The sequence below is a fragment of the Clupea harengus genome, chromosome 2 (assembly GCF_900700415.2).
Source record: "Clupea harengus chromosome 2, Ch_v2.0.2, whole genome shotgun sequence".
NCBI classification, from domain to species: domain Eukaryota; kingdom Metazoa; phylum Chordata; class Actinopteri; order Clupeiformes; family Clupeidae; genus Clupea; species Clupea harengus.
In genome coordinates, this window is record NC_045153.1 from 22,839,984 (window position 1) to 22,864,926 (window position 24,943).

At 42.6% G+C, this 24,943-nt stretch overlaps 1 long non-coding RNA gene across 1 annotated transcript; it reads left to right on the forward strand.

Annotated features, from left to right (window-relative positions):
* Window positions 1–22,841: 22,841 nt before the first annotated feature.
* Window positions 22,842–23,123, forward strand: LOC116223206. The gene is made up of 2 exons (XR_004164966.1): window positions 22,842–22,874; window positions 23,060–23,123. It is a non-coding gene; the product is annotated as an uncharacterized LOC116223206 (long non-coding RNA).
* The last annotated feature ends 1,820 nt before the right edge of the window (window positions 23,124–24,943 follow it).

The following is a 24,943-nucleotide window of genomic DNA, read 5'->3' on the forward strand; positions in this document are numbered from 1 at the left end:
ATAAATACTAAAAAATAACTTTGTTTCTCCTTTTTCATCAGATGTATCTGGTGTCCCTGTATATACAACTATATATTAAGTAATTAAAACCAGTGGAAGCCTTGGAAGCCTTAGGAGGGGTTAGTGGTGTAGGCAAATTAGTTCATGTAGACAAACGAGTTCGAACTGAAATAGTTTACTTGTTCTCTTGTACCAAAACACTCTCCCCTCCACTCTTCTTCTACGAAATAGCCATTACACACTTGTGAAATCAATCAAAAACACTACTGTAAATGTATTGTAAAAATATGCAACTGATACATAAAGAACATAGATTACAATAAGATCATTTCCATGTAGAAACCAATATCAACCAATGAAAAAAACAGTTTGTACATAAAAAAGGTCTTTGTGGATCCATTGCTCCAAAACAAGTGAACTTTTCCATTACTACCCTTTTATCTATCTAAATCTTGAGTTTCTGATTGGTGTGTGAATAATTTTGACTCTTAGGTATTGTTTCCACCTGGGGAATTGTGTGTTAATTTGAATTAAGCTGTGCTATCTTGAGTTAATGATACTGAGTGCCAGTGCTTACTAAATGAGCACATGGTGCTCCCAGGGATATATGAAGGGATTTGTGTGTAGAACTTTGCACAAAAAGTTCAAGAAATCCAAATCATGTGCGAAAACAGGGGAATAGTGTTTGGTAAATTAGTGTTTTGGTTAATTGGTCTGTCTTTTGGAAGATGGAATCATGGTTTGGGATGTTTAGTTAATAGACCCAGTTATAGTGTGTAAGCGATCGAGAAAATCTGTAACAATCTAATGATGTTATATATGATAATATATCAGTCAGAGGGATCAAACCAGTACGTTTACTTTATTACTTCATTTTGCTGCTAATACTAATGTACTTTTACTTCAGTAGGATGTTCAATGCAGGACATTTACTTGTAATGGAGTATTTTTACACTGCTGTACTGTTATTTTTACTTAAGTTAGGAAATACTTCTTCTCCCACTGCTTATAGACACACACTCGCATGCATTTCTTACCAGAGGGTACTGTTGTCTGGCCCAAATGCTTCAGGTCTGTTTCAGATGACAGTACTGTGCAGCAAGGGGGAGTGAGGGAGTTGTTCTGGAAAGAGATGAGTTGGACTGGCAGGAGGGGCTCAGACAGTGTTAATTGTTGACGTGTCTGCAATTTCTGAGCAACCTTTGTTAGCTACTGTGCCTATAGACAAGGCAGAAATGGCTTATGAGATTAAAAATAATGAGTTTTAAAAAGCACAGAGGGGAAAGGGGAAAGGGTAACGAGCAGACTCACCGTTAGGAGCACTTTATTTCATCTGCCCCTTACGGAACACAGATGTAGTAGCTCTGAGGTGTTAGTAGTAACAGAATTCTGTCGATTGAACCAACTCAATTCACCTCCAGACCTCACAGAAATATCTCCACTATTCATGAAGAAAAACAGTCCAGAACACCAGTCTTTTTTTTGTATGGTGTGGTCAGAGTTGTACTGTTGTTTTTTGTGATCTTCATGGGCTGCAGTAGACGACTGAGAGCACTACACCTAACCCATCAGCAACAACACTACACCTCACCCACCAACACCAACACTACACCTCACCCACACCCACCAGCACCAACACCAACACTACACCTCACCCACACCCACCAGCACCAACACCAACACTACACCTCACCCACCAGCATCAACACTACACCTCACCCACCAACACTACACCTCACCCACCAGCATCAACACTACACCTCACCCACCAACACCAACACCAACACTACACCTCACCCACCAACACCAACACTACACCTCACCCACCAGCACCAACACTACACCTCACCCACCAACACTACACCTCACCCACCAACACCAACACTACACCTCACCCACCAACACCAACACTACACCTCATCCACCAACACCAACACCAACACTACACCTCATCCACCAACACCAACACCAACACCAGCACTACACCAACACCAACACCAGCACCAACACTACACCTCACCCACCAACACTACACCTCACCCACCAGCATCAGCACCAGCAGTTATGGCTCACCGCTGCTGTGGTGACTCTCAGTGATGATGTCATAACTCATTTATAAAACTGACTGCCCTGCAAAAATATCAAGCCTGTGAGCCAGCAGAAAAAGAAAAGATAAAAAGAAATGAAAACAGGTTGAAGACTAGGACCATAGGCAGTATATACTCTAGTTGCTGTGTACTCTTTTTAGAGGGCTCTTAACTGTTCATCACAGGAAGCAGGGATGTAGCAAGAGGGTTAAAAGATTCAGGCTCAGCGCTAGACAGGGGCTTTAGAAGATTACGGGAAATAGATTTTTTTGATTTTGATACTGGTTGAGATATTTCAGAGGGCTAATCATTTCTAGCTACATGCGCCTGATTGTAGGGAGAAATTAATCAGTTTGACTGAATTTTTTCGATGGGCATGCAAACAGCACTGCACAAATTGGAAATGGAAATTGGTTGAGGTTTTCATTTGGGTTACCCTTCCATTCAGATTGAGCCTGTTTGAGCTTTTAGCACTGTGTCCTTTACAGTGAGCTGGGATAAACTGTGTTTCCTGTTTGGTGTTTCTGCCAGCGTGCTCAGAAAATATAATTAGGAATCTATCTGGAGGATGATGACATGCTAATGTAACTGAGTTTTTTTCCTGCCCGTAATATTCAGAGGTGGCTCATGATTACAGCACAGTAATGAATAAAATGACAACCTGTTCACAATGTGGTCTGTAATTTCGCCAAGGCTGAAAAAATACAGCTTCTGTTGCCTTTAGTGTCAGCATCACATCTGGAAGAGAGGGGGGAAGGAGGCAGGGAGAAAGAAGGACAGAGATGACTGAGCGAGGAGAGAGAGAAAGAGAAATAAAGAAAGATGGAGAGAGGGAGATAGAGGGAGGGATATATAGAGAAAGAGAGAGTGATGAAGAGAGTGGGAAAGAAAGAGGGAGTAAAACAGGGAGGGAAGAAGACATAAGAAAGAGAGGGGGAGGGCGGGTGAGAGAGGAAGAGAAAAAGAAATGTGGAGGGAGCTAACAAAAAAGAGAGAGGAGAAAGAGAGTGAGGGAGTGAGTGGCCGGGTTGTTGATGTTCTTTTGGCCCCAGCTGAGAGTGAGCTCTCCCTGGGCGAGGCACGTTGTCATTGCTGGACAAGTCACACACACGCGGGTCCCGCATGCCATACAGGACAGCCGTGCCAGCGGGGGATGGGATCGCCACGGCAACGGCACCGCACCTGTGGGCGCACCTGGCCGTCCCCTCGGCTTGGCATCTGCCATGGCAGGACTTCAGAAAGCGGGTCCAGAGGGATGCTTGGAGAAAGATCGGCCGATCGCTGTCAGAGCTTAGTGAGGCTGGTACAGCCAATGATGTCACAAGGGCAGCTGGGTCCGTCAGTCTGGGAGCAGCGCAGTATAGGGAAAAAACACACTCATTTTATGACAGTAATACTCTGTACGTAATGTTTATAATAGATTAATTAATAATTACTACAGATGGTACTTATTGCTTTTACAAGATGTAAAGTCCAGTTGGTGTCAGGGTTACTCAAATTGCTTACATTGCTTCCTTGATTAAGACAATGATTTAAATCCTTAAAGAGACAGTTTGTCACAATTAGACAGTTTAAAGCATGTTTTATAGGCAACTAGCACTGGTATTATAGTCCAATTAATGTTCATAGTATGATAGTTCTGGTATTATAGTCGAATTAATTTTCATAGTTTGATCATATGAAGGACATAAACACACAATGTAAAAAAGAACATTCACAGCATCTTAGAAGAAAATTTTAGTTTTAAAAGATGGATCTTTGATAGCTTGGGAGACCTAGATACGATCTCATTATTGTTTCAATTATGTATCAATTTAATCAAAGATATTTCTCCTAAAATGTCTCATGAGAAACAGTTGGAGACAGAAATAAGATGAGCCCCTTAATCGCAATAATCTACCATAATTGACAAAAAACATCTCCTAGCTACCCCTCTCCACAACAGCTTTGAACTGTCTTCTTGTCATAGGCTAGTTAATGCATTTTATTGTGAAAGTTTGTGCCTCATCCCCAAACAAGAAGGTTATCTTGAGAGAGAAACAGAGAAGGTGATATTGAGATGTCAAAACATTTGGGAAAAACTGAGTATGATTTGTGACCCTCTTTAGATCTTTCCTTTAACACAATAGGAGACATTTGGTCCATATAGAAATCTGAGAAGCGGGAGATTTAAGATTTAATCTCACTTTTTTAGAAACTAAGGAGATATTCAGGAAATCTCTTTTTAGATGTTCTTTTCCTATGGGATGACATCACCAGTCATGAGTTAGCATGCTAGCAAGCCTTTTTACAGTGCCAACTGTGCCGTTTTTTTGCATGCCTTTTTCTAGTTTTTCACCTTAGCTTCTCACTGCTGCTTTAATTACTCTTCCCACATAAGAACAGTGTTCTATGAGTTACTTGAGAATGTTAGTTTCAACTTTCTGTATTTGCAATGTATTTATCATTTATCTTTATCAACCATGTCTTTCTGACCCAAAATTAACGCAACCCATTGGCCACAAGCGTAAATCAAATATTCAGACACCTCAACATAGATAAATAGATAGATAGATAGACAGACAGACAGACAGACAGACAGACAGAGAGAGGTAGATAGATAGGTTACTTTATTGATCCCCAAAGGTATATTGCAGTTGCAGTGTAATCTTTTGCTCAAGTATTTGGGGAAAAGGGTGGTTGGGTCCTGCTTCTTCCACTAATACAGGACCCTGCAGTCATGCCACAGTCCTCACGTCCACCCAAACCATAACAGATGCTGTGTGTCTGGCCGGTGGTGACACTTTCCCAGGATGCAGAGCTGTAAACCAGACTGACCCCACAGACACTCACCAGGCAGATGAGAGCACTAGGACGTTTGTTCCCCACAGAGTTGCTAGGAGATGGGGCAGAATGTCCTTGCTGTAGTTCGTCTGTGACATCATTTGATTGGCATGCATGCAGTCGTCATGGAGAAACAGTTAACCACTGAGTATATTAGTTTTGAAGAGCCAGGCCTATGCACTCATGTGAAGGCTCCCTTTAGACCTTGCATCAGTATGCAGCATGTGTATCTGGGTATGTTTATCTGGATTGGGAATGATCTAACCTTGCACACACTAAATAAACTGTGTTTACACCTACCAGACATCTAATCACACGCTGAGCCTGCCTGGCTACCTCTGAAGGTAGGTCTCGCTGATATAATCACATTCTGCAAGGTTGTTTTATGTGCATATACCAAGCACAACCCAGCATTCCTCAGCAGCCAGATAAGATGTTCTCATGTTGCACTAGTCCAGGTATGAATATGTGCTGAAATATGTAATGTTGATATGTAAATATGCATCCATTATGCATGCTTCATGGTAATACTCTATGTAGTATTTTCAAAATAATTTGTAAGTTTGAAGGTTTTGAGCATGCTAATTAAATGATGTATGTATGCAAATATTGCATAGCAGCTAAGCTATGATAAGAGAGAAGTCTTCTAAGTAAGCGTAGTTTCTCCCATGTGTCCTCTCACACCTCCTCCTGCATACTCTCTTTCACCCCCTTTCTCTTGCTCCCACTCTGGTGCAAGGTTATTATAGTTAACGAAAACTAACGAAAAAACGAAAACGAGGTGTATTTAGTTTTTCGTTAACTGAAATAAAAATAAAAACGAGGCTTTATAAAAAAACGATAACTTACTGAAACTGTATTGTGTCTTTACAAAACTAACTAAAGTAAAATAGAATTATAGAGAAAATGTCGTTAGTTTTCGTCTTTGTCAATTTATTTCATACATAGCCTAATTAGTCTATCTTCTGCGGCCGCCGTACCACTTTTAGTACACGCCCCTCGCCTGGTTTCATGACGGCAAAAGTCGGGAGAACGCGACAGAGTCCTATTTGGGATTACTTGGAACAGTAACGTGCGGTGAGGTTCGTGGCTGGTGAGGCACTTCAGAGTCAGATTTACAAATATATAAACCCAATACAGTAGCTTAAATCACCATTCAATTGGCAGCTTGCACATTGACTAGGCTACTGGTTGTTTTTCATATCAGCATTCTTTACACACACATAGGTAAGGTAGCTAGTACATACAGTTGGCAACTGCTAGCTTGTGATGAACTTGTGTTAATATGTGTGATTATGCACTCGTGAATATGAACTCTTACGAAGTTGCACAGGCCCCCTGAGGGTCTCCGCTGTACGTCCAAAACCAAAATATATTCTTGAGGTTCAAAATATTTTCAAAGCAATTTGGCTTTGGGTGTGAGAAGTCCATCGAGTTATCTTCTGTCCCGTCGTTTGAAGCATACCTTTTAGCTACGGCATTGGTTGATCAATTTACGGCATTTATTGATCAATTCACGCTTAGATTGAAAGTCCAGTTATGAGAGATGTTTTAGCTTAGCTATAGAATCTTCCATTTTCGTAGTCAAGGTCAAATTAAGAAGAGTAACGGCAAAACAAGCATAAACCCGACCGGTGGGCTCTCGCATGCTCCCTTCATTGAAGCAGAGGTACTGTTTGCCTCATAGACATATGGTTTGCCTCCTCTCCGTGCTTTTTCGCTGCGGCTTTACGTCAGATCAGCAAAACTAAATAGGTTCTACGCATGCGCTCAACCCAGTTTGTGAGGGATTGAGCAATCTGAGATGAGGCACAGCTCGTCGCTAACTCACCGTCTCCCTGTCTCCTCTCTGTTTGAACAGGACATGCGCAAATTCTGACTGACACACGTCTGACACAGATCTTTCATAGTTGTCTTTTGTGGATGGCTGTTCATCTGTCCTAAGTGAATAATTTTTTTTTAAATGGTATGTTTGGTGAGTTTTTATTACATATTATTTATTATAGCTTGTATCTTCTATTAATTTTGAGCATTTTGTTTTGCAATCAACCCCCCCCCCCCCCCCCTTGGTCTGTTGCATTCCGCGGTAAAGACTAAAACTAATACTGAAACTAATAAAAACTAAACTCAAACTAAGCATTTTCAAAAAATAGAAACTAAACTAAACTAGCAAACCCGCTTTAAAAACTAATTAAAACTAAACTGAAATTCAAAACAAAAAGTCAAAACGAAATAAAAATAAAAACTAGTGAAAAATGCAAAACTATAATAACCTTGCTCTGGTGAGTGTGATTCTCATGTCCGGTATGAGAGGTGTGCAGAGAGCTTGCTGTGCGGTGGAGAGGCTGTGGGCACGCTGAAGTGAAGGGGCAAAGGGGTTGCGGTGAGAGAGCGGCCAGTGTCGCCCCCTCTACTGTCAGCCAGAGCCACAGGGCCAGGGTGTGCTGGCGTGGATGCAGATGGGGGCTGGTGGTGAACAGGAGCAGAGGATGTGCCCTCCTGTGGAATTAAACGTGTGGGAATACAAAATGGCGTGAGTGGCTCTTGCAGGGACACACACACAGGTGCACATACCCACACATATAAACTCATCAAGAATGCTACCACATACACATGCACAAAGACACACACACACACAGAGACACACACACAGACAGGGGTGCACGTGTATACACACGTGTACACGCACACACACACAAACACACTAGGTTCCTGATATTAGGAAGACATGATCTCCGGGAAATTGCTGTTTTTTAAATGAATTCCTCCAGGCTTCACCCAGTGTGTGTGTGTGTGTGTGTGTGTGTGTGTGTGTGTGTGTGTGTGTGTCTGTGTAGATAGACACTATGAGCTACCTCAGGCAGAAACACTTCTGTTCTTCCAACAAATGATTCACCAGAGTAACACTCCTTTCCACACAGTCACTCCCTGAATGGATTTCTACCTTCCTCTCTGTGTTTGTGTGTGTGTGTGTGTGTGTCTGTCTGTCCGTGTGTGTATGTGTGCCTGTGTAAAAGGTAATATTCCTGTTCGGGTAGCGTTTGCTTATTGCAGTGAAACTGTATTAGTGGATTCTTTGTCTGCTCCTCTCTGCTTTCTTTGGTCTTGAGAGACTGAGGCTCGTTCAGTCCCCCACCTCTATTAGCAGTGAGCCTTCGGGCACGTAGCGCCACAAGTCATTGAGGTCAGACTGAACCGGCTCCAAATCAATATAAATGGAAAGTCGCACCGTGTACAACATTAAGGGCAGCTGTGGCAATGAATTGCAATTGTTTCCTTTCTTTTCCTTAAAAAAAAAAAAAAAAGAGTGCAGAAAAGAAAGAATAAAAAAGAAGAGTATTATTGCAATATTCCGTGACGTAAGACAGACAAAAGTCTTTCACTCTAACGTGAGCCCATCTAATGCAGTTTCAGGTGACTGTGCTTCTTAGATTTACAACAGGTATATATGTATTTATGAGACATCCATGCTTTAATGAAATGACAAGGTGTCATGGCAGTGTTCAATAATATAACAAATAGAAAGTCTGCACTGTGAAGTCTGGATCCGATAGATCAGACAATTCATGTGTAGCAGGTATGACACTTACATGATGTACTGCGGTGTGCTAAAACCTACTTGCCTGTCCCCAAGTTGACTTTAATTGAAATTGTATTTTATTTTGGATGGCGGGAGTACTAGCACAGATGGTTAGATCTGTCACTGTGTCTGTCGGATTCTCTGGGGACGCGTCAGCCAACTGCTGGATCAACACGGCTCTCGCAGATCCTTGGAGATTATGAAAGAAAAACTGTGATACTGTGAGACAGTATTGGAATGTTTCACTGCATTTATGCCTCTGCAGGGATGTGTTACATCTCCAGGAGCAGCCCCGTGTGAATCTATTAACATGTACATCACATCATTAGCATGTAGCGGGTGCTAACTACCAACACAATATTCAGGCAACAAGGAGAAATAAATAATGTGCTACACATAAACGTTGCTTAACACTAGCTTAAATTGTCTTTAATTGTCTCTCTCTTTCTCACACACACACACACACACACACACACACACACACACACACACACCTATCCTATACTATATGAGCAGCATGCGCGCACACACACACACACACACAAACACAAACACACACGGAGCAGTGAGCAATGGGCAGCAGCAGGCTGTGCCCAGGGAGCAGTCAGGGGTAAAGTGCCTTGCTCAAGGGCACTTCAGCTGTGGATGTTGAGGGAGGGGAAAGCACTGTTTGTTCACTCTCCCCAGTAAACAGGGGAACGCAGTGAAAATGTTTTGAACAGTGAACACCAGCTCATACAGAGTGCTTCACTGAATAACTCAAGTGAGAGACCAGCTGGACTTGCCCTGTTGCCATTGCTAGGCAGCGTAAGGAGGACATGAGGTTCCACTTGCTGTGTCTTCAGCTTGAAGTTCCAGTCCAGGCCTTGCTGTTGGTGGAGACCTCTAATGCTGTAGTGGTTAACTCACTCAAGTTCAACACTGTACCATTTACAGTATAGTAGGCGTTCTCACAAGTCCACGACCATTCCAACCTACCATTACCATGTGAGCTCTATTATTATTATCACCATGGTGATATACCATTACCACCAGCCACAATTCCAAACCACCAAGCCAATTCACCACTCACCTCACATCAGTCTCAACCATTAGCCATTACCATCATTCATATAGATCATCATAATGGTGGACATTTTTGACTTCTCTACAATTCATGGGCTCTGGAGTTCAGCTGAATATGGCCAGAGGAGGCAGAGCACCTCTTTATGCAAAACAACCATTTGCCGCCATCACATCTTGCCTCTGTATTGCAGGTGCTTGTTAAAGTCTTCCTTTGAGGTGCACTGACATAGAGGCGCACAATAGCTTTCCATAATGGACATGTTTCTCTCTGATGACTATGAGTTCTCCTGAAGGTGACATCACCAGAGATGGCACAGGAAGTCCCTCCCACTGCTCGACAGACATGTCTGCTGTTTTGATATCGGGCCGACAGCCTTTCTGCGCCAGCGCATGCGTAAAGCTGTTGATTGTTACGGCTTAAATTCCAAAGGAGGTCCTAATTAGGGAGAAACGCCTCTGTCTGGTTGGCAGCAGTGGCAAAATGCTGTAACGGCTCGCGTCGACTGCTTTCTTTTTGTGCTAAATGTGTCACATTGCCATAGTGCTAAATTTGACGGACGGGCCTTGAGGGGGTAATACACTGGAGCGATGAAAGGAAAAGCCCATCTATGTTGTCTGATTAGCATGTTAGCAGCTGGAGGCTTATTGTGTACAGTGGATCTGTTCCCCATCTGTGAAATCAGGACTTGGACTCTAGCTTATTTTCTGTCAAAACAAGCTAATTCTGATGGAGGTCTCCAGTGAAGCCAATTTTCAGTGGCTCCACGATATCACATTTTGGAATGGAAAAAAAACTGAAACTGAAGAATTTGCCCATGGGCTGTTCTGGCTGTTTTAATGGCCAGCCAGGCAACTTATTGGCCGCCAATATGTGCGCATGGGAAATCCCAAAGACTTGAGTCGTTTTATGAGTGTCTGAGTGCAATGGCACATGTCACCAAACAAAAGGATGCCATTAGAAGATACATTCCTTAACTTTATGTCATAACATTATGCTGTGGCTGTTGCTCTCTGGCTCTCTAACTCTCTGTCGTCTGTCTCTCTCTCTGTAAATATGACTTTCTTTCTGTCTGTCTGTCTGTCTGTCTGTCTGTCTGTCTGTCTGTCTGTCTGTGTGTGTGTCTTTCTGCCTCTCTATATGCCTTTCTCTCTGCCTATCTGACTCTCTGACGTTCTGTTTCTCTCTGCCTGTCTGTCTCACTCTGCCTGTCTCTCTCTGCCTATCTGCCTGTCTGTCTCACTCTGCCTGTCTCTCTCTGCCTATCTGCCTGTCTGTCTCACTCTGCCTGTCTCTCTTTGCCTATCTGCCTGTCTGTCTCTCTCTGCCTGTCTCACTCTGCCTGTCTCTCTCTGCCTATCTGACGCCCTGTCTGTCTGACTATAGAGTGTTGTTGGCCAGTGAGTGTGGTGCTTCGATCGGCCTGTGGAATATCCTGTCCTCATTAGTTTCACACCTTTCCAGACCCTGCATATTAATTATAACCAGAGCCTGCTGCGTCCAGAGCCGGCATGGGCAGAAGTTAATTATCTTTGATTTACAGGTCAATTTAAAAAGCCAGAGTTACAGAGCACTGCTGGTGGAGAGAGAGGGAGAGAAAAAAAGAGGGAGAGAGTGAGAGAGAGAAAAAGAAAGATTGGGTGGGAGAGAGCAAGACAGAGAGAGGGAGAGAGAGACAGAGAGAGACAGAAAGAGAGGGAGAGTGAGAGTGTGTTCCAGCTGTAATGCAGACAGTGAGAGCAAGGGAGGGAGGCAGAGCAACGGGAGGTTGAAAGACAGAGCAAGAGTAAAGAGACAGCGAGGAGAGATAGATGTTGAACATGATGAAGAGAGAATGAGAGGCAGAGTGATAGAGAGACGGAGAGAGAAAGAGAGAAAGAAAGAAGTGAAGGAGATGAGCGTGTCAGACAGGAGGCTTGCTTGTGTAGCTCATTACCATCCCACTGGCAGGGGCATTTTTCTCCCAGCTGGATGCATGGATGACATCACTCACTCTCTCTCTCTCTCTCTCTCCCTCCCTCCCTCTCTCTCTCTCTCCCTCTCTCCCTCTCTCTCCCTCCCTCTCTCTCGTTTCACCTGTGGCAGTGAGGTGTGGAGGGAAGAGCGCCTGCCGTGTTATTGAGCTGTGCGCTGGTTAATGTGGCCTCTGTCCTGACTGAGCACCCCACTGTTCCTCTGTTTTCACACCTGGTCCATCTCAACGGCCCTTACAGGAGGGTGGACAGAGGGGGACAGCAGTAACAGAAACAGGCAGAGAGGTAGAGAGAGTGATTCCAGCAATATTTGTGAAAGTGTGTGTGTGTGTGGGTGCGTGTGTACATGCATGTGTTGGTGTGTGTCAGTAACATCCTGCAATGTTAAAGGCTGTAAAGAAGATTTTTGCCCCAAAAGCATCTGTTTTTCAGACTCTCTGTGCCACAAAATGTGCTGGTACGCAGAACACTGCACAGCCTATGTGTGGTCACGCCCTCAATCTGATGAACTATTCAATCAATATTAATCAGTTGCTTACGGAGTGCAGCAGACACATGTGCTGGTTGTTAGCATCGTGGCACTAGCACATGCTTTACTGTTGTTTGCCGCCGACACAAAACCTCACCATGGTCTGAACACGCGTTTGTGCTCTTGGCAACTCAAAATTAATTAACATACGATTAAGGTTTCAGATGATAAATGCACCCTCTTTCTGGACGCGAGGAGCAGAGCGGGTTCCACGTGTTAATTCAAATCTGTTCGATTTCTCCCCCTTCTCGGTCCTTTAAATAAGGTAAAGGGGGGTAAAAATGTTACCTTGTTCTCGGCACACACAGCGGATAATGATATCGGAGGTTTGCTGTTGTGCTAATCCGTGTGCCCTGGCAGAAATTGGGGCCACATTGACGAAGAACACGCGGTTCCTTAAGCCCTGAGGTGCCCACATACAATACAAAATCCCCCTCCCCGTGCAACCAAAACAAATATTATCTCCTGGTCACCTCCTCGCGCAGATTTACCGCGGCCGGAAGAAGGATGCCCCCTCGGTGAAGCACACTGAACAAATCCTGCTAAACGGCACTTTCCAAATGAAGTCCGGACAATTACACAAAAATCCAACATAAATATGGCCGCATGATAGAATTTAACATGACTAACATACCATACAAATTATTTGTATATGTCCTAGTCCTATTAGTGTCAGCATTGCAGTCAACCAGGGAGCTGTTGCTGGTAATAGCTGCATCAGATATTCAAAACCAGTAACCAGGTGATATCTCAAGGAAGTTTTCTGGGTGGCAGATGCATGGAATGTCCTATTGTCTGTAGAGTTTATATCAGTGACCGTGGTTACATGCATTCGAATAACTGGCTTAGTCGGACTGAAACTTTCATGTAAAAACCTTTGTTCTACTATTTGCGGTCCGACTACGATCCGATTAACACCCCTGGATAACTCGATCCGATCCGGTTGATAATTCGACTATCGCGGCATGTAAACGATGAATTGGATTAGGAACTGGACTTTGCATCTTTGCGCATGCTTGAGATCCTGCCGCCCTCCCAGGTCGTGACCCGGAAGTCGAAAGAGACGATAAGTTGTCAACTGTTCATACTAATGACACGTTTTTTTTATGAATATCCTGCAGACTGTCTCACAAGCTTATTCTTGTTGATTATGACAAACATAACAGAAGAGGTCCGAAGATATGAGCACCTTTACAACCCCTCCTTAAACACCTATAAGGACGTTCAAATGACGATACTTATGTGGTGCCACTGTGTTGTCATTGTGTTGACAAAAACGTTGACTGCGACTGTTTGGACAGAACGCGCTAATTCACCGAACAAATACTTTCATATTAATTTCCCACCACTTGTTAGTCATGTCATCCATTCATATCGATGTGAATCAATCAATACTAATACAACTCTAACTGTGATGTGTTTTTGTTACATTTCACAACGTATTTACTGTATAATCAACGATAGCAGGTGCCCGCTTGTAAACAGTCCACATTTTATTTGCTTAAAACACACAGCAGTACTGTCAAATCAGAAAGCAAATCAGCTGTCAATCGGCTATCACCTGACCAATACCTTTCAAACTCGGTGATTGTATTCACAACTAATTTGTTCTTCATTCTATCAAATATTGAAATTTGGTATTGCACCCGTGAGGCAAGCATGAGTTGAGTTTTGTTCGGTTATCTGGTGCTGCCCTCTATAGACAGAGACGTGACAGGTAGAGCGAATGGATGCGATGAACGGGTAATTTTCCCGTTGCAATGCCTTCCTTTATAGCAGTCGTTCTCAAAGTGTGGTCCGCGGTCCGCCAGTGGCCCGTAATGGTCCACGACGGCCAAAAGTAAATTATTGCGACATTTCTAACATACAACTCAGAACGAAGAGAACACAGCCAGTAGTAGCCTAATCTAATAAATATATTAACAAGGTCATGAATTGGTGGCTTAAGACAGAGATTATGAAAAGAAAATTAAATGAGAAAGCCTCTGACACAGACAAGGAGAAGGTGCAACGGCGAGATGATTCAGCCTCATTGGGCATTATCCCGCCGCGGGGTTGCGTTCAAAACAGCGTTTTTTTCTCCCGCTGAGACAGCAAGATGATAACTATATTCTGTGTTGTGTGACGTTGGATAATGACAGCTCTTAATTATGAAAAGTTGACTACTAGGATGGCTGTATTAATGCCAGTGGGCTAGCCTACTGTTGGTAGTGAAATACTGCGGTCGGTATGCGCATCGTTGTGTTTTGTGATACATTGGCCTGTCTGAGTGTGTGATGGGAGTAGGCTGTGAGCGAACTATAGTTTGTAACATATCCAAGTCACGCATGGAGCAGGGTTCCAGATGCTTTGCCTTGCGCATTGTCATATCTATAACTAGCCTACTGGTACGTAAAAAAGGAGAGCCCACCCGCGAAAATCATGTGTGCGCTAACAATTGTCTGGCGCCAGGTCTGGGTAGGAGGCATGTTGTTCCGGGGATATTTAGTTAAAGATGGTCTGCGAGGTTTTTTGTATTGGCTAAGTGGTCCTTGGTCTGAAAAAGTTTGAGAAACACTGCTTTATAGACAATAACGACCATACACTCCCATTGCACTCAAACAACCACACTCAAACGAGGAGATATTGTATCAATTAGCCTATTAAGTATTGTATTGTATTAATTGCACAGAGTTCAACGTTACAGCAACATAACCTTGCTCCGGTCGCTAAATCTGATCCGTGTGCATCACCGTTCTCTCTCTCTCTCTCTCTCTCTCTCTCTGCCACACCCACCCTGTAACCTACGTGTTTATACATTATAGGAGCAAGACCATTATACAACACTGTATTAACATTAGATGAGGGACCGGGATGAAAATGTGACCTGGAATCATAGAGCGAAAATAGACCTGTCAGAGAAGGAACACCTGGCGATTCTCTCGCCTTTTATCTTTCACCTTTGAATAATGTAACTTATAAATACGTCGGCCGGCAGAAACAAACAAACAACCCGATGGACAACCCAAAAGGCAACACTCATTTCTGGACCGATGAACAGACGCGATTCATGCTCAATCAACTAATGTTGCTGTTGGTAGTGGTGAAGAGGTCAAGCGGAAACGGCTGTATCACCACTAGTTCCAATGAAAACAGTGCCACCTATCGTATCGGATATGACATGCTTTCGGCCAATGATTCGATTTATTCACTGCCATGTACAGTGGGGAAAATAAGTATTTTTGCGATTTCGCAAGTTTGGCCACTTGCAAAGAAATGTGTGATCTATAATTGTAATAGTAGGTGTATTTTAACAGTGAGAAACAGAATATCAACAAAAAAATCCAGCATTGCATCTTGCAACTGCATTTCATAACATTTATGACTTAATTTGCATTTGATGCAGAAAATAAGTATTTGAACCCCTAGCAAAACATGACTTAGTACTTGGTGGAATAACCCTTGTTGGCAAGCACAGACGTCAGACTTTTCTTGTAGTTGGTCACCAGGTTTACACACATCTCAGGAGGGATTTTGGTCCACTCCTCTTTGCAGATCCTCTCCAAATCCTTAAGGTTGCGTTTTCAATGGGAGGTAATGAGGGAATGAGGTTCAAGCCCAATATTCCACGTTACATGGCCCCATCCATAGTCCCCTCGATGCAGTGGAGTCGTCCTGAACCCTTGGCAGAGAAACAGCCCCAAAGCATAATGTTTCCACTTCCATGCTTGACGGTGGGGATGGTGTCATATTCAGCATTCTTCCCCCTCCAAACGCGGCAAGTCGAGTTGATGCCAAAGAGCTTGATTTTGGTGGCATTTTCAATTAGCTGGCTGAAAAAGCAGAATTGGAAATGCAATAAGCAAGCTACCATACTGGTTTAGGTATTCTTATGACCGCTCCACAGAAGCGTGGCATTTTCAATTGGCTGGTTGAAAAGCAGAAATTGATTATGAAGTAATAAGTTGCCGTACGTAGGCTGTTTGTTTTGGTGCTTGAAGGCTTGGTAATAATTTAGCTGATGCTTGGTTGTCCTGTGAAATCGAATCGCATGATTTAAATAGCCGAGGAGCTAATTTTGCGTTGATGTGGGCATCTTGTTTAGCTTAGAGATTATTGATCAAAAACCAGACGTTTTAATTTAAGATTTAAAACTGATATCGCAAGCGACCGTTCGTAGGCACAGTGAAGCTCATCGGGAGTATTCGACCTCGAGATAACGTAGTAGGCGAGGCCTAAGTGGGAAGTCGTGTACATACGATTTAAGTTTTAACTTTGTGGAAGATAATGTATGTTTTGTAACATTATAAGTTATAAGTTTATTTTTGTCTAGCTGTAAACAATTAAAGATGTTCAGGAGAAGTTTGAGCCAGACCAAAAACATCCCTACTATTGAGATGGGTGATTTGGCAGTGCGTGAGTTTGACGAGAATACCATGATTAAGACAATCAGAGGTTTTTTGAATAGTCATCTCAAGTTGAATGAGACCGAGAGGAAAATTGAGCTGCAGTACAACATTCCGCCCGACAATGACTTTTGGCCACTTCATGACATCAGGCGCAGTTTTGAAAAGCTTTTGCACGAAAAAGATAAAATCAAACTTTCTCTCGTTACCTTAGATCAGATAATGCGCCGTCAGAGGGCACAAGAAAAAATGGAATCAGACAGAATTCTGAAGATTGAGAGAGATAAGGTATCGTCACTTGAAGGTGAATTGGTTAAAGTAAGACATGAAAAGACTGAGCTAGAATGGCGCCTGAATGTTGAGAACAGCATAGTTCGAGCAATTGCAGATGATGTGAAAACATTAAAAGCAGGACAGGCCAAGAACGAGGCAGAAATAGCAAGCCTGAAAGAACCCAGGGAGGGGGAGAGACGAGAGGCTTTTGAAACAATGCCAATGCTAATTGCTAATTGTGGGTCAAAGAACATGAATGTAGACTCAGGTGTTAATGATGGCCTGGTCAGATTGAGAGCTTTGACATCTATGTATACTGGTAGAAATGTAGTGCATTCTTATAAATCTGCAAAGCCGCAAGATATTGACCAGTGGTCAAAGGACCTACAGCATCCGCGTAAAGCAGGGATGAATATCTGGTCTAAGATTACTCGTTTGCGAAAGATTTATCAGTTGCACCCATATGATGGCGTTTCACTGTTGTGCACTGTGCTAAACAACACAGAGGCTGACAAGGTGAAACGGGATGTTGATATTGGGTTAGGAGAGGATCAACAGAACCTAGATCATGGCTGGAAGGCAGTCCGTGAGTGGATTCAGGAGGCTACCAATGCAAGTACAGATTGGGGAAAAATATCTGGTTGTAGACAGAAGGCTAATGAAGCGGTGGATGAATTTGCCCAAAGATTTGCTGAAGCGTTCTTAAGACATTCAGGCATGAGCGGGATGACAGAGGAGAATGTTATGACCAATAACAACGGTGCCTTGAAGGCAAATTTCTTGCATAATACTGTCCCTGAGCTCAGAAGTATTGTTAAGTTGACTACACCCGGTTGGGAAGACACAACGTTCACCTTTGAGATGCTAATTAATGTAGCAAGGAGGATAGAACGCAATACAGAACAAAGGGTCAGAAATGTCAGCACACATGGCCTACACACAGATCCAGAGTTCATGCTTAGAAATGTGGAAGTGGGAAATCAAGGTGATCCTAGAAGCATCAGAACTAGGAAAATAGAGACATCTAGGAATGCATGTCATAAATGTGGAAAACAAGGACACTGGGCTGACAAATGTCGTCTCCTTGGTAAGAGGAAGCACAACCCTCACTCCAGATATGACAATGAAAGTATGTTCTGTAGGTTTATTAAATTAAACGATTATCAGAGACAGGCCCTTATGTCTGCGGTTCCGGGAAACTGAATCTGCCCTCCTTACATTCTCTTACGACAGCTGAGAGTCAGCACCTTGACAAAGGTGATATGTGTGTAACCATTGAGAAAGATGGTCTACGTTCGGTGCCAGATGGAAAATCCCCAGTTGAGAGTGGGCTGTGCCATGTTGAGTGGGCAGTGCCAGGTTACTGTGATGGGATGATAGAGAAGGCACAGGAAACTGTGGCGCCGTTGGGGTCAGAGGTCAAAACACACATAGAACCAGAGTCAGTGGAAGCTATAGGCGATGCTTTAGCTGAGAAAGTTGTAAAGAGAATTGTAGGTTTGGAGGGCCGAGAGCGTGACCTCCTGGAGCATGAACATAAGGTGAATGCTAGACCAGTTGAGAGTCAATACTGTACAGAAATGACAAGAGCCGTGCAGATAGCCCCATTGGTGAGGAGAAATCCAGAGCCACGTGATGGGGAACATACTTTGTGTAAGTGTAAGAGACCACACACAGTATTGTCACTTGCTTCTGCTACAGTCATGGTACAGGGAGAACTGACGTCACCCACAGCACACAATGCATGGCCCCAGAACAACCATCTCTGGTGGAGCGCAAGAGGGAAGCAACTTGACTACGGCTGAAATCAAGTCATGCTCTCGTGTTAATCATTTCATTGCTTTTAGCAATGATATGATGATTGGATGGGAATTTAGATGATGGACTTGATTATGGACATGATTATGAGATATGGGTTGATGATATAGGTCAGAGCCCTAGTATTAAGGCAGTTTTAATGTTCAGTGTTATGTTTTTTTTTTCAAAATAGTTTGTTCTGGTCCTATGAGTGAAATGCCTCATTCTTGGAATATGTGATACTGCCGCAGTTTTCTCTGTTTGTTTTTCAGAACAACAGTCCAAGGAGCAGCATGAGGGGAACTGGAACGCAGGAACCATTGACCCGCTGCATTGACCAAGCCACCACCGCTGTCCAGATTCACCTCACCCGTTGGACAGCAGTGACGATACAACATTCAAAGACTTGACCAACAGAAACTGATGAACCAGAAATGCATGGTCGCCATTCACAGCTCGCGGAAGGCGGGGGTCGCTGTGCAAAAAGGGCCGTGAAATAATTTTACCCAAGCAAATAATGGGATTTTCGATTTCACCTGTGAGGATAAAGGACATGGCATATTGGTTTCAAGAGACACCAGATCTTGAAGATTGATACACTATAGGAACATGTGTTCTGTTCTAAACCTTTTTACACTATGGGAACACATGGTGTTTGTTGAAATTTTGTAACAATGTTGGATTGTTTGATCACTATGTCTGATTATGTTCATTATGGTTTTGTTAGGTTTTATTGTGATCATGATGTATTTTGATTTATGATCAGATGGGGAGATTGTTAGATTTGGACGTTTTTCATATACTTTCAACTCATATGAGTTCCTCCCCCACAAGAATGTGTCACATTCTCGCTACCTTCATTAACACACAAATGGTCAGAAAGACCCTTCCTGTCTGCTGACATTCACACCTTTTCATATATAGGTAGCCCAGCATGCACACAACCAGACCACAGACACACCCATTATGCTAAGTTGTGTATTCTATTGACTATAACTGAAATGTAATTTGTATACTGAGTGTGTTGTGTTGAAGAAAGGATGCCGTAGAGACACCAACCGCTACGACCGGTGAGAGAACGGAGCAAGGAGAATTGAGGAGACATCGCGGCCTGTGGAGTCAAAGGCCAACCAGAAGACAAACTACACTATGGACCATACCTCCTAATGTCTCCTTCTCTCTCTCCATCGTAGCGTGTTGTGTGTGCTCGAGGTCTGGTACATAGAATAAACCGACATCACTATCAGACGGCATTTCATCGAGTTCTTTGCTAGAATCACGCAACCGCAACTAACGTCAGAGCTAACATAGAGGTCTGTTATATAGTATAGCAGTGGTGTTTTCACGGGAAATCTGTTTAGCTTTCCACCCATACCAACGATATTCTTCAACAGGTTTCTTTTCTACACGTCACCAGTTGAGATCAGGTGTACCTTGTTAGGCCTAATGAGGACTAATCTGTGTGCTTCTTGGGCACATAACTGGTCATTGGGAGCCAGAATTCTTGCTGTTTGCTTGGGGGTTCAAATACTTATTTTCTGCATCAAATACAAATAAAGTCATAAATGTTATAAAAAGCAGTTTTCTGGATTTGTTTGTTGATATTCTATTTCTCACTGTTAAAATACACCTACCATTACAATTATAGATCACACATTTCTTTGCAAGTGGCCAAACTTGCGAAATCGGCAGGGGTTCAAATACTTATTTTCCCCACTGTATATTAGGATAATAGCAGTTGCCCCAAAAGATAGCATAGTCCACCTAAAGCAAGATTCGAATTATACCATCATGGAAACGCAGTGTGTGCCTATACTACATCAACAAATAGGGAGAGGGTTGTTGGGAGAGGTGGGTGATATGGTGGGGAAGCCATCTTGAAAAAAAGTCTCTAATCCAGGGGTTCTCAAGTTTTCCAAGCCCCCCTCCCCCCTTAGATGGCATCATGTAGATAGATAGATAATAACTATTATTATTATGGTTATTGTTATTGGTGGTAGCAGTAGTAGTAGGAGGACTTGCAATGGTAGTAGTAGGCTAGTAGTAGTAGTAGTATTATTATTGTTGTTATTATTAGCCTCTTTTATTATTATTATCATTCCTGCAGAGCCTAAATGTTAAGTCTCAGCTCAATGTTAAACATGAGCCTGCTTTGCTCTCTGCTCAAGCTGTTGAATTCTCGGCTCAGTTTTGGATAAACACAGCCTCAGGTCGTCCTTTATCAAAGTGTGATTGCGGTATTTTGTTTTGAGCACTGACGGTTTGGAAAAGCTTGCCTCGCACAAGTATGTCAAAGCGAAAGGGAGGAGATGCTTTACGGCCTCATCAGAGAGTTGGGGGTATTCTTGCATCAATGTTACCCAGAAGGTCGCGAGAGAGCCAGAGGCAAAATGGTGCTTCAACCTGCCATCACTCTTCAGCTCAATAAGCTGCACCTGCATTTCTAAATTCCCATTGTATTTCACAGGTTTTTTTTTGGAACTGGCAAGGTATCAGCCAGAGCAGCTCTTTTGTCATGAGTTAAAAATGTATCCGTGGTGTGTTAGCCTATGCTTCCCAAAGTTAAAGTAATGAATTTGGATGATCTGTTATGAGTGTATGTGTCAGTTGTGCTTATGTTGTACGAATGTGATATGAATAAATATATAGCCTGATAAAGGCAACAGGCTACTGCTCAATAGAATGCAATGCTAGCACCTTGATGGTAATGCTAGACACAAACCAGAGCAGGTGGGAAATGGGAGTAACGATTATCTCAGACAGCAGAGATTAAATAACTTATGTTCATTGCACAATACGACAGATCAAGATGTAGGCTAGGGTACTGCAGTGGAGATCGCAAAACAGAAACAAGAGATGAAAATAGCCTTTAAAAGGCTGTTTAAAGTGTAGGCCTATAGCAATAGCAGTGTTCTAAGGCTAAGGTTATGTTGAAAACCGAAGTGAACAGACAGGAATTGCCATTAAAAAGGCTGTTGTTAACATCATTGAAAGATGACAAAACGAATCAAACACACAAAACTATCAATAGTGGTAGCCTATGTTTCAGATGTCTGGACTGTCTGACGTAGGCCACGTGAGCACACGTTCCACTTGCACCCCTGTGATGCCGTGTTTCCTGAGCGCGTCCTCACCGCGTCCTAATGGACTTTTGTCCTACTTTTAAGCATCAACAGAGACTTTTACAGTCCTTATTGTACCTCCCCACATAACTCTCTGAACTGGTTCATCTTGGCTAGGGTGTGTGGAAGCATAGGGGTGCACACATATCGCTAACACCACGCCAAACATTTCACTACACACTCATTCATTTACCGTTGATCAAAATCTCCGTTTTATTGCCCAAATGTTGTTTTTCTGACACATGACATCCCCCCTGTGCTGTGGGCCTGTGGTGGTATGGGCCAATTAGGGAGAGTTCAGCTACCTAATAAAAGGCTTAGCTTAGTAGTAGTTGGGAACTTCTGTGCAGAGAGCTTCCTAGGTGAGAGTTTGGTTGTGAGCAGGGGCGGACTGGCCATTGGGGATACCGGGGGAATCCCCGGTGGGCCGACGGGGTTGGGGTGGTGTAAAATGCCGGCCCCCTTCCATCTCCAACCGGCCCTCCCTTCACTTTTGCCAGCACTGACTAGTATGTGCTTCACAGAACACGTATAATTTCTTCTGTTTGTATTCGTCAGAAATTACTGACTGATATTTATACTACTTCTCGCGATTTGTATTCACACTCATGGTGCTTATTTTTTCGAAAAGTGTCTTCTGAAATGTGTTCTTACGGACTTCGAAAGACCAATGTAAGAAAAGATCTCCGCCTGACTCATGAACGCCTGAAAATGGGTTCTTAAACAGCCAAAGTGTTCTCAGATGTGAGGATTTAGGATGATGATTCTTAAATTGAACGTATGTTCTCGTGCGCCTACTCAACACTTCCGTCACTGGCTGGCAGACAAAGTCGTTTTTGACAGTGAGAGCATGTCATCGGCACCAAAACGTAAATGGAGAAAAAGAAAAGATGGAGGGGAGGAAGGTGCATCAGAATATTTAAAAATCTCTGATTTATTTGGGAAACCACCGACTGCTGACAGTGATACGAAAGTAAGTTGTGTCCTTGACCTGGCCATTGTTAGCTTGCTTTTCAAAGATGAGGTAACGTTCCCTACAACCTAGTGTAACAGGTTAGAAAAGCAGGTTTAAATAATTGCACAAGATAATCTGTTACCTGTATTTCAGTTTCTTTTTAATCTTTTATTTTGATATCACAAGCACACTGGTATTGGGGGTCTCTGGTAGCCCCCCCTGTCTCCCCCTGTTAAGTTCCTCTCTCCCCCCTTCCTCTTTCCTGTTTGGTATATGCTTGGAATGAGGTAGGTGGTTGAGTTTTAGTAGGATAGATAATCTAATAAATATTGCCTTTAAAAATAGGCATCTATGTTATTATATATCTTCTTATAACTTATTATTATTATATTATATATCTGAATTATTTATATGATATATCCCTCTGACATATTATTTATATGTTTTTCCTTTTGTTACATGTGGGGGCTAGCATTCATAGTGAAGCTAGCAAGCTGGAGATTTACCTAACTGTTTCTGTTGGTGTGCTTAAACAGGTGTGATAAAGTTTTTACTTATTTTTCTTAATGTATATATTACATGTCTCTTCCTCTTGCCTGTTTGGTATATGCTTGGAATGAGCATTCATAGTGAAGCTAGCAAGCTGGAGATTTACCTAACTGTTTCTGTTGGTGTGCTTAAACAGAGAAATAAAGATACATCTCAGCAACTGTCCACGAGTCACAAATATTAAAAACACAACGCAGAAGTTACACCGGTTACACTAGCCTATCTAATTTTAGGTAGATACATTTCCAAAATTGAGACCGTTATGATCTGGTAAAATCAGCAAGCTGGCACTGATATCGAGATTATCTAATTTAACATAGACGTAGTCACTTGTTTACAATCGATGAGCAAGCTATATATGGTGGTAGTTGTAAAGAGGGCAATCTTATCATTTCTAATAACGTATGTCAAATAAGTTGACCAGCTAGCTTGTTATGCTAAAATCACCGTGTTACACACAACACTAACATTATAAACAATGTTAATATGTTATCTAGATTAGATAGTGAGGTAATAATAACACATGAGTATATTGATATTGTTTTTTTATTACCATGTGACTCTAATGCACCCGGGCAGGCAGAGTTAGTTTAGGTTCTGTTACTTAACTTATTGTTTTGTTATGCACCTTCAACACCTCTACACACACACACACACACACACAATCACACACCCAGCATGCAACACTACTGATACCACTGATGTTCACACCCCATCTATGTTCTATTCTGTTCATTTCTACAATATAGTTTATACTAATTCTACCCTCTGATTCCAGCTTCTTTATTGTGTGGACATTCATTCCTTGAGGCTCTGTAGTTGTATAATATATATGTATAACCATCTGATACTAGCCCAGAGTTAAGCATATTCATCTAGCAAACTATACTGTACCTACCTTGGAGTGTTACAATAGGCAGTATTATTTTATTCCATGTGTCCATCCAGGCAAATTGGCAAATTGGTGGATCCAAATGTTATAAAAAAAAAAAAAACATATATGATGTAATTTCTTTGTAATCATCCAAAATAATGGTAAGTGTATGGGTATTTTTCCAAGAAGGCCACTGACTGGTCGATACATGCGATGCATTAATTGGGCAGCGCGCCTTGGTGCTATAAAAATAAAGTTTATTATTATTATGATTATTATTGTATTGAGTGGGCCGGTCTGACAGTATCTCCCGGGCCACTTTTTCCCCCCAGTCCGCCCCTGGTTGTGAGCTTAGTCTATGTTCTTAGTCTATGCTCTTCTGTATTTCCGAAGCGTGAGGTTGATATCTGTGTACTGTCTCAATTTAGCTACAAGTGTACTAAGCTGTAAAACTGTCTAGATATACAGCTGTTTGTCAATATCTTTTATATCCCCCATTTGAAACCACTGCTCTAGTCCATAGGATAATGTTTCCATTAAGCCCCACGTCAAGGACACCATGCAACTGAATACGTGTCTTCATGGGACTGAAGACAGATAGTTCAACTTTGATTTGGTTTCCCAATATGTATTTCTCGCTGTGCACTTACACTTCAATACCATGTTCAGTAACAGTTTGACAAGACCTTTTTCAGTGCCTGCCCCACTTATACACTACACTTATTCACCTTCATCCCCAGAGCTCAACATGGCACCAAATACTTTTGAAAACCTGATCCAGATTTCATACTTTCTCTCACTGTCTCTCACACACACGCGCACACACACACACACATTGGCATAAACAGCGCTCTAAAAACCAGGTGAATGTATTCAGTGCTGTGCTTGGCTGATAAAGCGAACACCTTCTCTTTCAGCAGGAGCTGGCAGGAG